The 10,485-nt window shown below is 35.8% G+C and overlaps 1 long non-coding RNA gene across 1 annotated transcript; it reads right to left on the reverse strand.

Moving 5' to 3' along the window:
- Positions 1-967: 967 nt before the first annotated feature.
- LOC109505506 (uncharacterized) lies at positions 968-7,200 on the reverse strand. Its single transcript, XR_002163939.3, has 3 exons — positions 1,687-7,200; positions 1,315-1,529; positions 968-1,200 (listed from the first exon to the last, which is right to left on the reverse strand). It is a non-coding gene; the product is annotated as an uncharacterized lncRNA (long non-coding RNA).
- Between the last annotated feature and the right edge of the window lie 3,285 nt (positions 7,201-10,485).

A 10,485-nucleotide genomic window follows, 5' to 3' on the forward strand; every position in this document is an offset into this window, starting at 1 on the left:
GCTAAAATCTTTGAGGGCCTTCTTTTTTTAGGGTCAATGGCCCGGTGCAATTATTTCAAGAGTCATCACCATGTAGATTCTCCACTCAAAAGGATCATCATCGCTGCATGTTCTAAAATGAAGAAGATCATTTTGAGTGTTTTCTTAAGGTGATCAACTAGGCATATATTTTGAGATCTACATATAATTGAGATTTTTATAGGACTTCTCTAAAGCCGAAAACATAGTTGTAATAGTATTTTGGCATCACGAATCTATAATTCACAATATCCAAGTTGTCTTGGGCTGCAATTATTTAGAGGAGCTTGTCATTTGGAAAGTTTCCTTTGACATCTCCTCCGCAAGACATCCAAGCATGAAAGTATGTTGACTTTAACCAACTGCAAATGTCTTCAGGTCAAACTAAGTCAACGTGGGTCTAATATTTATTAGTGACATTAATTTTGTTTATGAAAATTTTTAGCTTTTCAAACGCTCCTTCACTTGGACTTGTGTCCACATCAACATGTTTGCAATAGATGCTTGACTTCACAGCTGTGTCTACATGGTTAGCATTCACAGGGATAGGACAGATTGAGTCAAATATCTGTCAGGTTGAGACGGGTTGTTAACCGCATCTACAAACCTAAATTTTATCCATCTAGTAAATGAGTAACATCTTAAAACCAAATTGATCCCATTAAAAGCTGTTAGGGAAAGGGTCAACAACGTGTGTCAAGCCTAACAATACTAACGAAAAGCTAAGTGGTAATTATTCCTCCTTTTTCATCATCATATTCAAAAATAAAAAAATAAAACCTAACGGCTATACAAATTAAGCTGAGATGTAGTATGTGTAAAATGCATAGCATCTGAGTTACGTAGAGCTTCCTTCCATAGCAAGTTGATATATATGCAACGCACACATGGAGGGGGAAGAATGACATGTAGCTGAATGATGGAGATTATGGGAGACTTATTTGGTAAATCAAGATCTCGATTTTGCTGGACTGCCTCAATGCAAATTTTGCATGTCACATATCATACTTTAAATAAATATGACTATTTATTTAAGAAATACCTCATTTTGCTACTCAAAGCATAGCTATGACATACCAGCACCTCACCGATCTATGGTAAATTAACATTACAAAGATGCCTTTTCCCAGTTGCTCAAACTCTGTGATCCAGTGATAATGAAGCTGCTACATGACACAATACCTGTAATAGAGTTTTGACTAAATTAGAAAATAGATATAGGTGCTGTCAATTTAACATTTTGGCAGCAACCATTTAGTAAATATGGCATGCAAAATTTTTCCTATGATCCTTTACCTGCTCAAACTTAGATGCCTACCATGGTACAATGTTGTTCAAAAGAGTAGGCTTATGTCCCAGGTTGTCATTCTTTTTTGGTTGAACACATTCAGCAGCCCATCTATTCAAAGAATGATGCAACAAAAGTAGGGCACCCTGCGACTTATTCCAGTATTCCTCCATCCCCAGCAAGGTTTACGTAGAGGCCTTCTGATGATGATCCCTATCAATATCTAGAGAATGCAGTGAAGCACTTATTTTAAAACAGGTAATGATTAAACATTAGATTAAATATTAGATCAACATATAAAATAAGTAAAAAGCTTCAATTTTTAAGAATAGGAGCAATTTAAATCAGCAATGGAACTAGATATGCATATGTATACTTACAAACTAAAGCACTTCTTAGCTTCAACATAAGCCATATAATCAGAGGTTCAAAAGTTCAGACAAGATTAAGATTTTATCTGGTAGCTGATATTCATCTGTTTAAAAGTCCTGCAAGCAGCTCAGACAATGATCAGTTTGAACTCTGATTTCATGGACATGAGTGATCCTTGCCTCCATGCCTAGAATCAGTCTCCAAGACACATATCCACTTCTTATGAAAACATTCATATCCAAGGATGCATGTTCAAAATTATCAGAAATTGTTCTATGAAGGAATGTTATGAATGTAACAGCCAAAAAGGCGTATGTCATGTTCTATTTGCAATCAGCATGGAATGTTATAAAAGGCTTGCAATCGCTCATGTCTCATGCTATTCATCTGTTTTTAAGGCCTGCGATCAGCTCGGAAAATGATGAGTTTGAACTCTGATTTCATGGACATGAGTGATCCTGGCCTCCATGCCTACAATGAATCTCTGGCACATGTATCCACTTCTTATGGAAACCCTGATATCCAAGGATGCACTTTGAAAATTATCAGAAATTGTTCGAGAAAGGAATGCTTTGAATGCAATAGCCGAAAAGGCAGACATCATGTTCTACGTGCAATAAGCAAATTTCCAGTCTCGTGAGAACCATGTGTATCCGGCGTATGTATCAAATTCTTCTAGAAAACATTTGTAACCAAGTATTTATGTTCATAATCTGTCTAAAGTTCTTTAATATCTGAACGTCCTAACTTCTGAATGTAACAGCCAAAGAAACATACCTGATTTTCATTTTAAACCAATGAAGGCTTCACTCAAGATTCCAGTCATCATAGCTCAACTGGACAGTGGTGCTCTTACATTGATTGCAATGAGATTTTTGATCTTACTGTGCTCCTCTTGAGGATAATTAAAGAGGTTTTACATTTACTATATGCATGCATCTAAAAAATGCATAACAATAGTTTACCCTTGTTGACTCATTTGGATAGCAGTAATTTGTTGTCTGACACCAATAGTAAATATGTGTCCTCATTTGATACCAGTCTCTGATATACTGATGTCATTTGTTCGACCCAGCTATACAAATGAAGAGTTGATGCCACATAATGGCAAAGACTTCAATTGGGCACAAATCAAGACTCATCAAACAAACTGTCAGAAACTAATTAGCAAGACTATTATCAAGTTTCTGAGCAGCAAATTATAAAAGTTCATCCATAGAAAGACTAATGACCAACTTGTATGTTGATAGTTTCATCATCTTTGTGACTTTGTCTGCAAATTTCTTTCCATTATGAAGCAATAATCACACATCCAATGTTCATCACTTTCAGACAACCCAAGAAGTTGAAATTTTGCTGGATAGAATGGAAGAGCAGCATAGCAACTAAGAAATGCATGAAAATAGACAACAACCACTGTGGCAAACCTGCAGGAACGAACAGCACCCTGCAATTTATACATGATTTGACAAACCTATGTATGACAGCTTCTTCCCGTATGTTGGTGTATAGGATTGCTACTATGAGATGTCAGTCACGTCAAAGGCTTCCCATATCAAGATTGACAAAAGCTGATATCAGAAAATAGTACATATACGATAGGATGAAGTGCCGTGCTGTCAATACAGAAATGCACAGTTTGCACCTAAATGCTTCATCTAATTTGAGTCAATTATTACTCACTCATACTTCTAGAGGAAAAGAAATTTGCATATCATAAGAGCTTATTCATTGATGCATTAAAAATTCATAATAAATGGACAAAAGTAAAACATAAACCAACAGTTTGAGTTGGATTGTACACAAATGATGTAGTCAGTGACCAAGGAAACCTTAGATGGTAGCCTTCTGACATTAAGCATGTGTGTTGGCACATCTTGGTAAAATCAACTATGTCATCTAGCTTCCAAAAGAAATTTTAGAATCAGAGATCTGAGTAAATATATATTGTCATCTAATTAGTCAAATAAATACAAGATAAATCCAATTCATAAGTTTCCTACCGGAACGCATTGCAATCTACAAAAAAATATTTGATGAAATAACAAACATTCTCTAATTAGACAACAGGAGAACAAAATGCTGTTAAAACTGTAGTTGATTGAATTTAAAGCAATTGGCAAGAAATACAAAACTGTCTTAAACCGTCTGATTCGGGGTATACCAAGCCATGCTAGCAGCAGATTGGGATGGTTTCAACATTCAAAATGAGAAACTAGTGAAAGAGGAAGGGGGGAGAAGGAAAAGAGGAAGAGAGAGAGAGAGAGGAGGTGGAAAGAGGGAGAAGGAGGGAGAAGGAAAGAGATGGAAGCCACCAAAGGGCCACAGAGGGACGAAGGAGGGGCTTCACCCTCCAAACCCCTATTTCGAATCTAACAGGGGCCTAGAGGCCCCTTTTTTATTTTTGAAAATTTTAAGAATAGTTGGTAACCCTCTTGCTGACTTCATTTAATATTTTTAAAATAAAAAAAAAAGGCCCGATGGACCCCTATTTTAAAACAATAGTCTGTGCCACTCCCAAGCCCTCTATCGGCCTTTGTCTCTCTCCCATTCTCTCCCTCTCCCTCCCTCCCTCTCTCTCTTCCCCTCTCATGTACTTCCTCTCCCCCACCCTTTCTGCCATGTCGGGCTATACTCCGTCGGCCTTCACTGTCTCTCTCCCTCCCTTTTCCCTCTCCCTCTCTCTCTTTGCCTCTCTTCAGCCAGTATGGGCCCGGCATGGAACAGCATAGGGGCATACTGAGGCATGCCAAACCATGCTGCCGACCGACCAGTATGGACCTAGATACCCGCAAGGCGATCCTTGGTAATAGGTATTTACATTCTAAGGAAACAAAGAAAACCTTTGGCTAAGTTGAATCTATTTTACTGTCCTAGAAATTGCATAAATCATCACAAACTAATGAAGCTACAAAGACAGACTTAAGGCCCTTAAAAAGAAAAAAATCAACCAAGCTAACAAAGAGGCAACATCATTGATCACCTGCATCTCCTTCATCTGAGGTCAATAATCCTTTGAAAAAGGTTGCATGGAACCAGCTTGACCTGTACTGCATGCAACAAAGCCTGCAGGCTATCCAGAGAACATGTGATAAGGTATAGTTAGCATGCACGTGTGCAAGAAGGTCACATCTTAGACAGAGAAGATCTCTAAGGTTATCAGAGGATGTATATAAAAAGCTAGGTGATATGGCAGAGAAAGGAGAGGAGATCTGTGAAGAAATTACATTCTATCACTCAAATTTAACTCAAGACTCAGCTCTCAACATCTAGCTCTATTTGAAAAACTCAATGCCAAGCTGTACAGAGAAAACAAGCAAAATATTGACCTAAACCAAGACCAATCTGACCATGGATTACAGGGTTTTCAAAACCTGAACATTAGAACCACTAGTACTGTATCACATCACTATACCCTATATATATTATGACTCAGACCTTACAAAATAAAGGACTTGAATTCCTTTATGCCAAATCCTGCATCAATGGCAAATATGTATTTTTCAGCAGATTCAATGAGTCTTCAATAAAGAAAACTGTAGTTGCTCTGAACCTCAACTTTTATTATTCCTCAACCATTGAACAGTTAAGTCAATGTCAGAACTGATAGTGCTGATTTCATCTTCATATTGTTGATAAGTTGTAACTAGTAAGGTCATCTTCCACTCGCTACATTTTCAGAACAAACTGTTCCATAGTTCTTGCAAGTTACCATTTGTGTCTGACCAAGATTTTGTGCCTTATGATTTGCATCATAGAAGGACCACATTTTGGGTGCTCCTATAACTAAAGCTACCTTTGCCAAAGCAGGTCCTACCATGTGCCACTTTAATTAGGAGTCAAAAATCTCTCTTGACATAAGCTATGGAAGCAACTCTCTCACACCCCTACACACGCACACAGAAAAGGGTCAAATATCAAGGCAAAAAACTAGTTCAAATAGGGCTAGGAAAAACTCCTAAAAGGGTTTGAAACTTCAATTATAGCCCAATCCAACAAAAGATCAGGAGCAAAACATCAAGCCAATCATCCAGACTAGGTTGACATCTCGAACATATTGAGCAAAAGTACACCAAGCCAAGACAGCTCAAAATTGATTGACATCAAATATGGACCTTGCCTAGCAGAGGATCAGGCCCATTATATAGAGTCAATCCCCTAAATGAGCTGAAGTACATTGGCAGAAAATCCAACCAGCCTTGGCTTAGTCATTATGAAGTAAACTTAAAGGGTGAAAAAGCTCAAAGTTGCAGCTAGTCTATGAGTTCAAGTTCCATCAGTTTGATAAGTAAACTAGTTAAAATGAATTTACTGCATTTGGCCATATTGAATTTTGACGAGTTGGATCATGTGATCTTAGTTCAAATAACCGTACACATCAAGTCTTATATCAACAATTTGGGGTAGGCATTGTGAACCCCATACACATCATAATATATCAAGTTATGCGAGCCAAATGGCAATTAAAGTTGGAATCACAGTTCATACTTATTACAAAAGTTTTAACTAAGGATTAATAGACAGTTTAACAACAATCTGGTTGGAGGTATATCCAAATTAAATCAATTTCTTAATTCATATCAATTTATGACGCAACAGTCTGTTCAAACCATTAGGGATAATTCAAATTCTACTTAGTTGAAGGTAAGCCAGTATGAATCATTATACTCCATTAGACCATACTAAAACCTGAACTAAGTGGAGCATGTGATCATGTCTCATATCATAATCAAAAATTGGAATACAATATCAAATGCAGCTTTGCTACCCTATCCACATCATTTTTGGCTTTATGTTAACATCAAACTATGAAACATGACTTAGCTTAACATTAAACTATGAAAAGACGAGACCATGCATGCATACGCGCACAGAGGCATATGAAACTACGGAAATGGAAGTAAATAAAAACAAACTAGTTCCTTGGTCCATATTGATATTTAGACATCTAGATTGCAAGAATGACTTGTACTGAGTTCAAAAATTGAAAGCCACTACAGATAGTTGGTCCTTAACCCTAAAATTCTGGTTTATATATATGAAATCAAATTAGTTTCCGGCAATTAGAAGATAGGAGCTGTGAGACCTGGCCCAAGGGGGCCCTTTTTCTGCCTGCGCCACATGGGGGGTCCGCATGTCGTGGACCCGTGGCTTCTCGCAGAGGCAGCCGTGCATAGCTTCTCGCGGGGGCAACCGCATGCACCCATTGTCCACATTCTCTGTTCGGCCTGCACAAAAAAAAAAAAAAAAAAGAACCCCCTTTCTTCTCCTGTGCCCTCTCCCTCTCTCGCTCTCGCACTCGCTTTCTCTCCCACTTTCTCACTCGCGCTCACTCTCTCCCTCCCTCTGTCTTGCTCTCGTCTTCTCCCCAACCCTTTCTCTCCACGTTCTCAATCCCTCTTCCCCATTGTGTGCATGTGTGTTGTGTGGGTGGGAAACAGAAGGAAAAAAAAAAAGTGTAGAGGCCTCTGCCTCTCACCCCTCTTTTCTGTCCCATAGATGTGTATATGCGGGTGTGGGTGAGGGAGTTAGAAAGCAGAGAAAAAATATATATATAAGAACTCTCTTCTCCTCTCTTTCTCTCTCCTTCCTTCTTCTTTTCCCTCCCTTCTCTTCTTCTTCCTTGTCGCTGCCGTGGGTTGTGAACGCTGCCGTGGGTGAACTCTTGAATGGATAAAAATATTAATTACTTTTTTTATATGATTTGATCTATTTTCAGTTAAAAATTAATAAATAGATATTAAAATTTTTAGAACGTGATTAGTTTTTAAAATTTTAATATTAGATAATAAAATTTTTATATATAGTAGATTTCTATTATGAGTTAGTTAATGGAGCGTGAAATGAATAGAGGGACAAAAAAAATAGAAATTTTGAGCATTGTAACAGAGAAAATTAGGAAGAAGGATGTCCTGTGTTTGGGGGTGGATTGACTTTGCCCAAGGTTAATTTATGAATTTAATTTCATATTGATTAGATAATTTAACTTCAAATTTTAACCATAAAATGTTGACTTATGAGTCGACTTGAGGATGAAATTTAAGAATTTTTGAATGAGTCTAATTTGAATAAATGTTGCTCCATAAATTGATTTTGATGATTACAAAATATTTGAGGGGTTACGAATGATTTTGGCTTGGAAAAAGATTTATTGCATTTCAGGAGCAAAATTATAATTTTATCAAGTTCTGATTCGAAAGCCTCAAGAGCAAGAACAGAAGATTTGTGATCTATTGGAGGCAATTTCATATTTTTTGAATGTATATTTTGAGAGAAAATCAAGTTTAAAGAAAATAGTCGACCTCCGTCAAAAGAGACTAAACGGTATGCTATTTTTGGCTGGCACACCCAAAGAGATCGACCTTGTGGTCGACCTCTGTTGTCTGTGCAAGTCAAAGATTTAGAACAATCACTTTCTGTTCTGCGCCATAGAGGTCGACCCTTGTGACGACCTCTATGCATATACCAGTACATAGAGATCTCCTACCATGCATATACCAGTGCAAACCCTAATATGTGTGGTTCAGATTTTTTTTTGTATAAGAAGAGAGAGAAAGAAAAGAGAAGAGGAAGAAAGAGAGAAGTTCTAAGGTGAGAACCTTAAGAAAGCCCTAGACCTAGAGATGATAGATGAGAAGAATTAGTTATGATTAAATGTTAGTTGCAATCAAGTTAGCAAGCAATTAAACCTAGGACACCTACGAGTTTCTTAGACCTAATAGTTTGATGTAGAGTGGCTTAGCTTAGATGCAAGTTGGGTCAATTTTCACTTCCTTCAACTAGCCAGATAAGAAGTTGGGTGCCTTAGACACTAATTAGATTGGCCAGGTAAGCTAACAGTACCAATTAAATAACCACGAATCCACTTAGGCTTAGCCTTTATAATCTCTTGCTTTAGACACTAGTTTCAGGGATGAGTCCAAACTTACTTTGCACTTGACTTCACCATAATACTCAAACTGAACTCAAGATCTTAGGGACCAATGTCTACTTAATTTTAATTAGGCTTGGGTTTATACGGGATGCTGATTGATTGTTTTTGGGCTAAGGAAGGATGATAAAATTTTTATTTTATCTTGTTAATGGGTGTTGCCCTTAAGTTGATTTGAGATAAATATGCGCAACCAATTTCAAACAAGGAGTTCTATGCAACTAAATTATATGCATGAAATTACTCAAACTTGAAAACTTATATTATCTTCAACGATCATCAAAAGTAAATCTAAGATGATGAATGCTTCTAAATAATTAAGTTTCTACTCTTGTCATGCGATTTTTATTAGATTTATGTGGATGAATTTTATATTAATTTTAAAAAAATAGTAATTAATACTAAAAAAAAGAAAGAAAGCAGTTTAAGATTAGGGTTAGGATCGATCTCACCAACTTGAAGTATTTCACCCTTCTTTTCTTCTCTTTTTTTTTTGCAAAAAAGATAAAAAATTAAAAAAGTAAGCTATCTTCACAAAAAAATCAAAAAAATCAAATGTTAATATTGGTGCCTTCTCCGGTAACGACACCAAAAATTGATAGCGCATGATGTTATCGTTAGAACATCATGATTATCAAATTAATTCTGACTTTTAAAAATTAAAAATATATAAAAAGTAGTGAGTTGGATCGAATCTATAGAGAAGGCAGTGTTTTGATTTGATAACTTTGATTTTTATCAAAAATAAAATAAAATTTTAAAAAAAATAATTTAAGTCAAAAAGCAGAAATTAAAAATATAAAAAATAAATTAGATATTAAAATCTACTATTTAGATCCTAACTTCTACTTGTAATAAAAATAAAAGATAAGAATTTAAAGAGCATAAAAATAAATTAGTACTAAAATCTACTAACTAGATCTTAGTATCTACTTATAATAAAAATAAATAATAAAAATTTAAAGTATAAAAAAAATAAATTTTATATTAATTAAAATTAAAATTTAATTATAAAAAAATTTAAAAAATAATAAAATAATATAAAATAAAATTATAACAAAGATCTAAAGTTGATCGATGCAGTCTCATCAAAAAGATGGTTGACGACATCTCTTTCTTCCTTCGTATTCTGTAAAGCGAACTGACTTCTCTCATTCTTCTCCTTGGATCTCTAATTTTTTTTAATTTTTCTCTTATTTTCAGACCTCCTTATTTATAGGTGAATTTTTCATCTTTTTCTGGTAGAAAATAGAATCCTAAAATCCCTCAAAATGTGTCCAACCTATATCTTAAAATTTTGATCGTCGGATCATGTTTGGACCATCCAGATCTCATCAAAAATTGCCACTTATTTTCTTATCATAGTCAGGATCGATATTGGCCGTTGAATCACATGATGATTGAATTTTGACCATTGATCAGTACACCAGATCTCCTATTCAAAGTCGGATCGAACACAGACCATTGGATCGAGCTTTAGATTTGATTTCAACTATTGGATGGTGCAAAAAATTCTCTTCTGATTCAGTTCTCACATTGGCAACCAACTACAGCCGTCCGATCTCACTCAGGATTGTTTAAAATCATCGAATCGTGCAGTTGATGTAGGCCACCACTGTTGGATATGGGACATACAAAAATCAATCCCAGCTGTTCGATCGCACAAAATTCAATCTCTCGCCTGTGGACTGCGATATAGACCGCAAAACTATGCTGTGGATCATGACCCAAGTTCTATGGACCGACCGGTCGGTCCATCGTGCATTGAAGGCTTTTTAAAATAAAATTTTTGATATTTTTGCTTGATTTTTCTTGGATTTTGTGCTTGAAAAATAAAAAAAATAAATTAAATTTTTTATTAATTTTTTAATTATTT

Source organism: Elaeis guineensis, chromosome 1 (genome assembly GCF_000442705.2).
Source record: "Elaeis guineensis isolate ETL-2024a chromosome 1, EG11, whole genome shotgun sequence".
NCBI classification, from domain to species: domain Eukaryota; kingdom Viridiplantae; phylum Streptophyta; class Magnoliopsida; order Arecales; family Arecaceae; genus Elaeis; species Elaeis guineensis.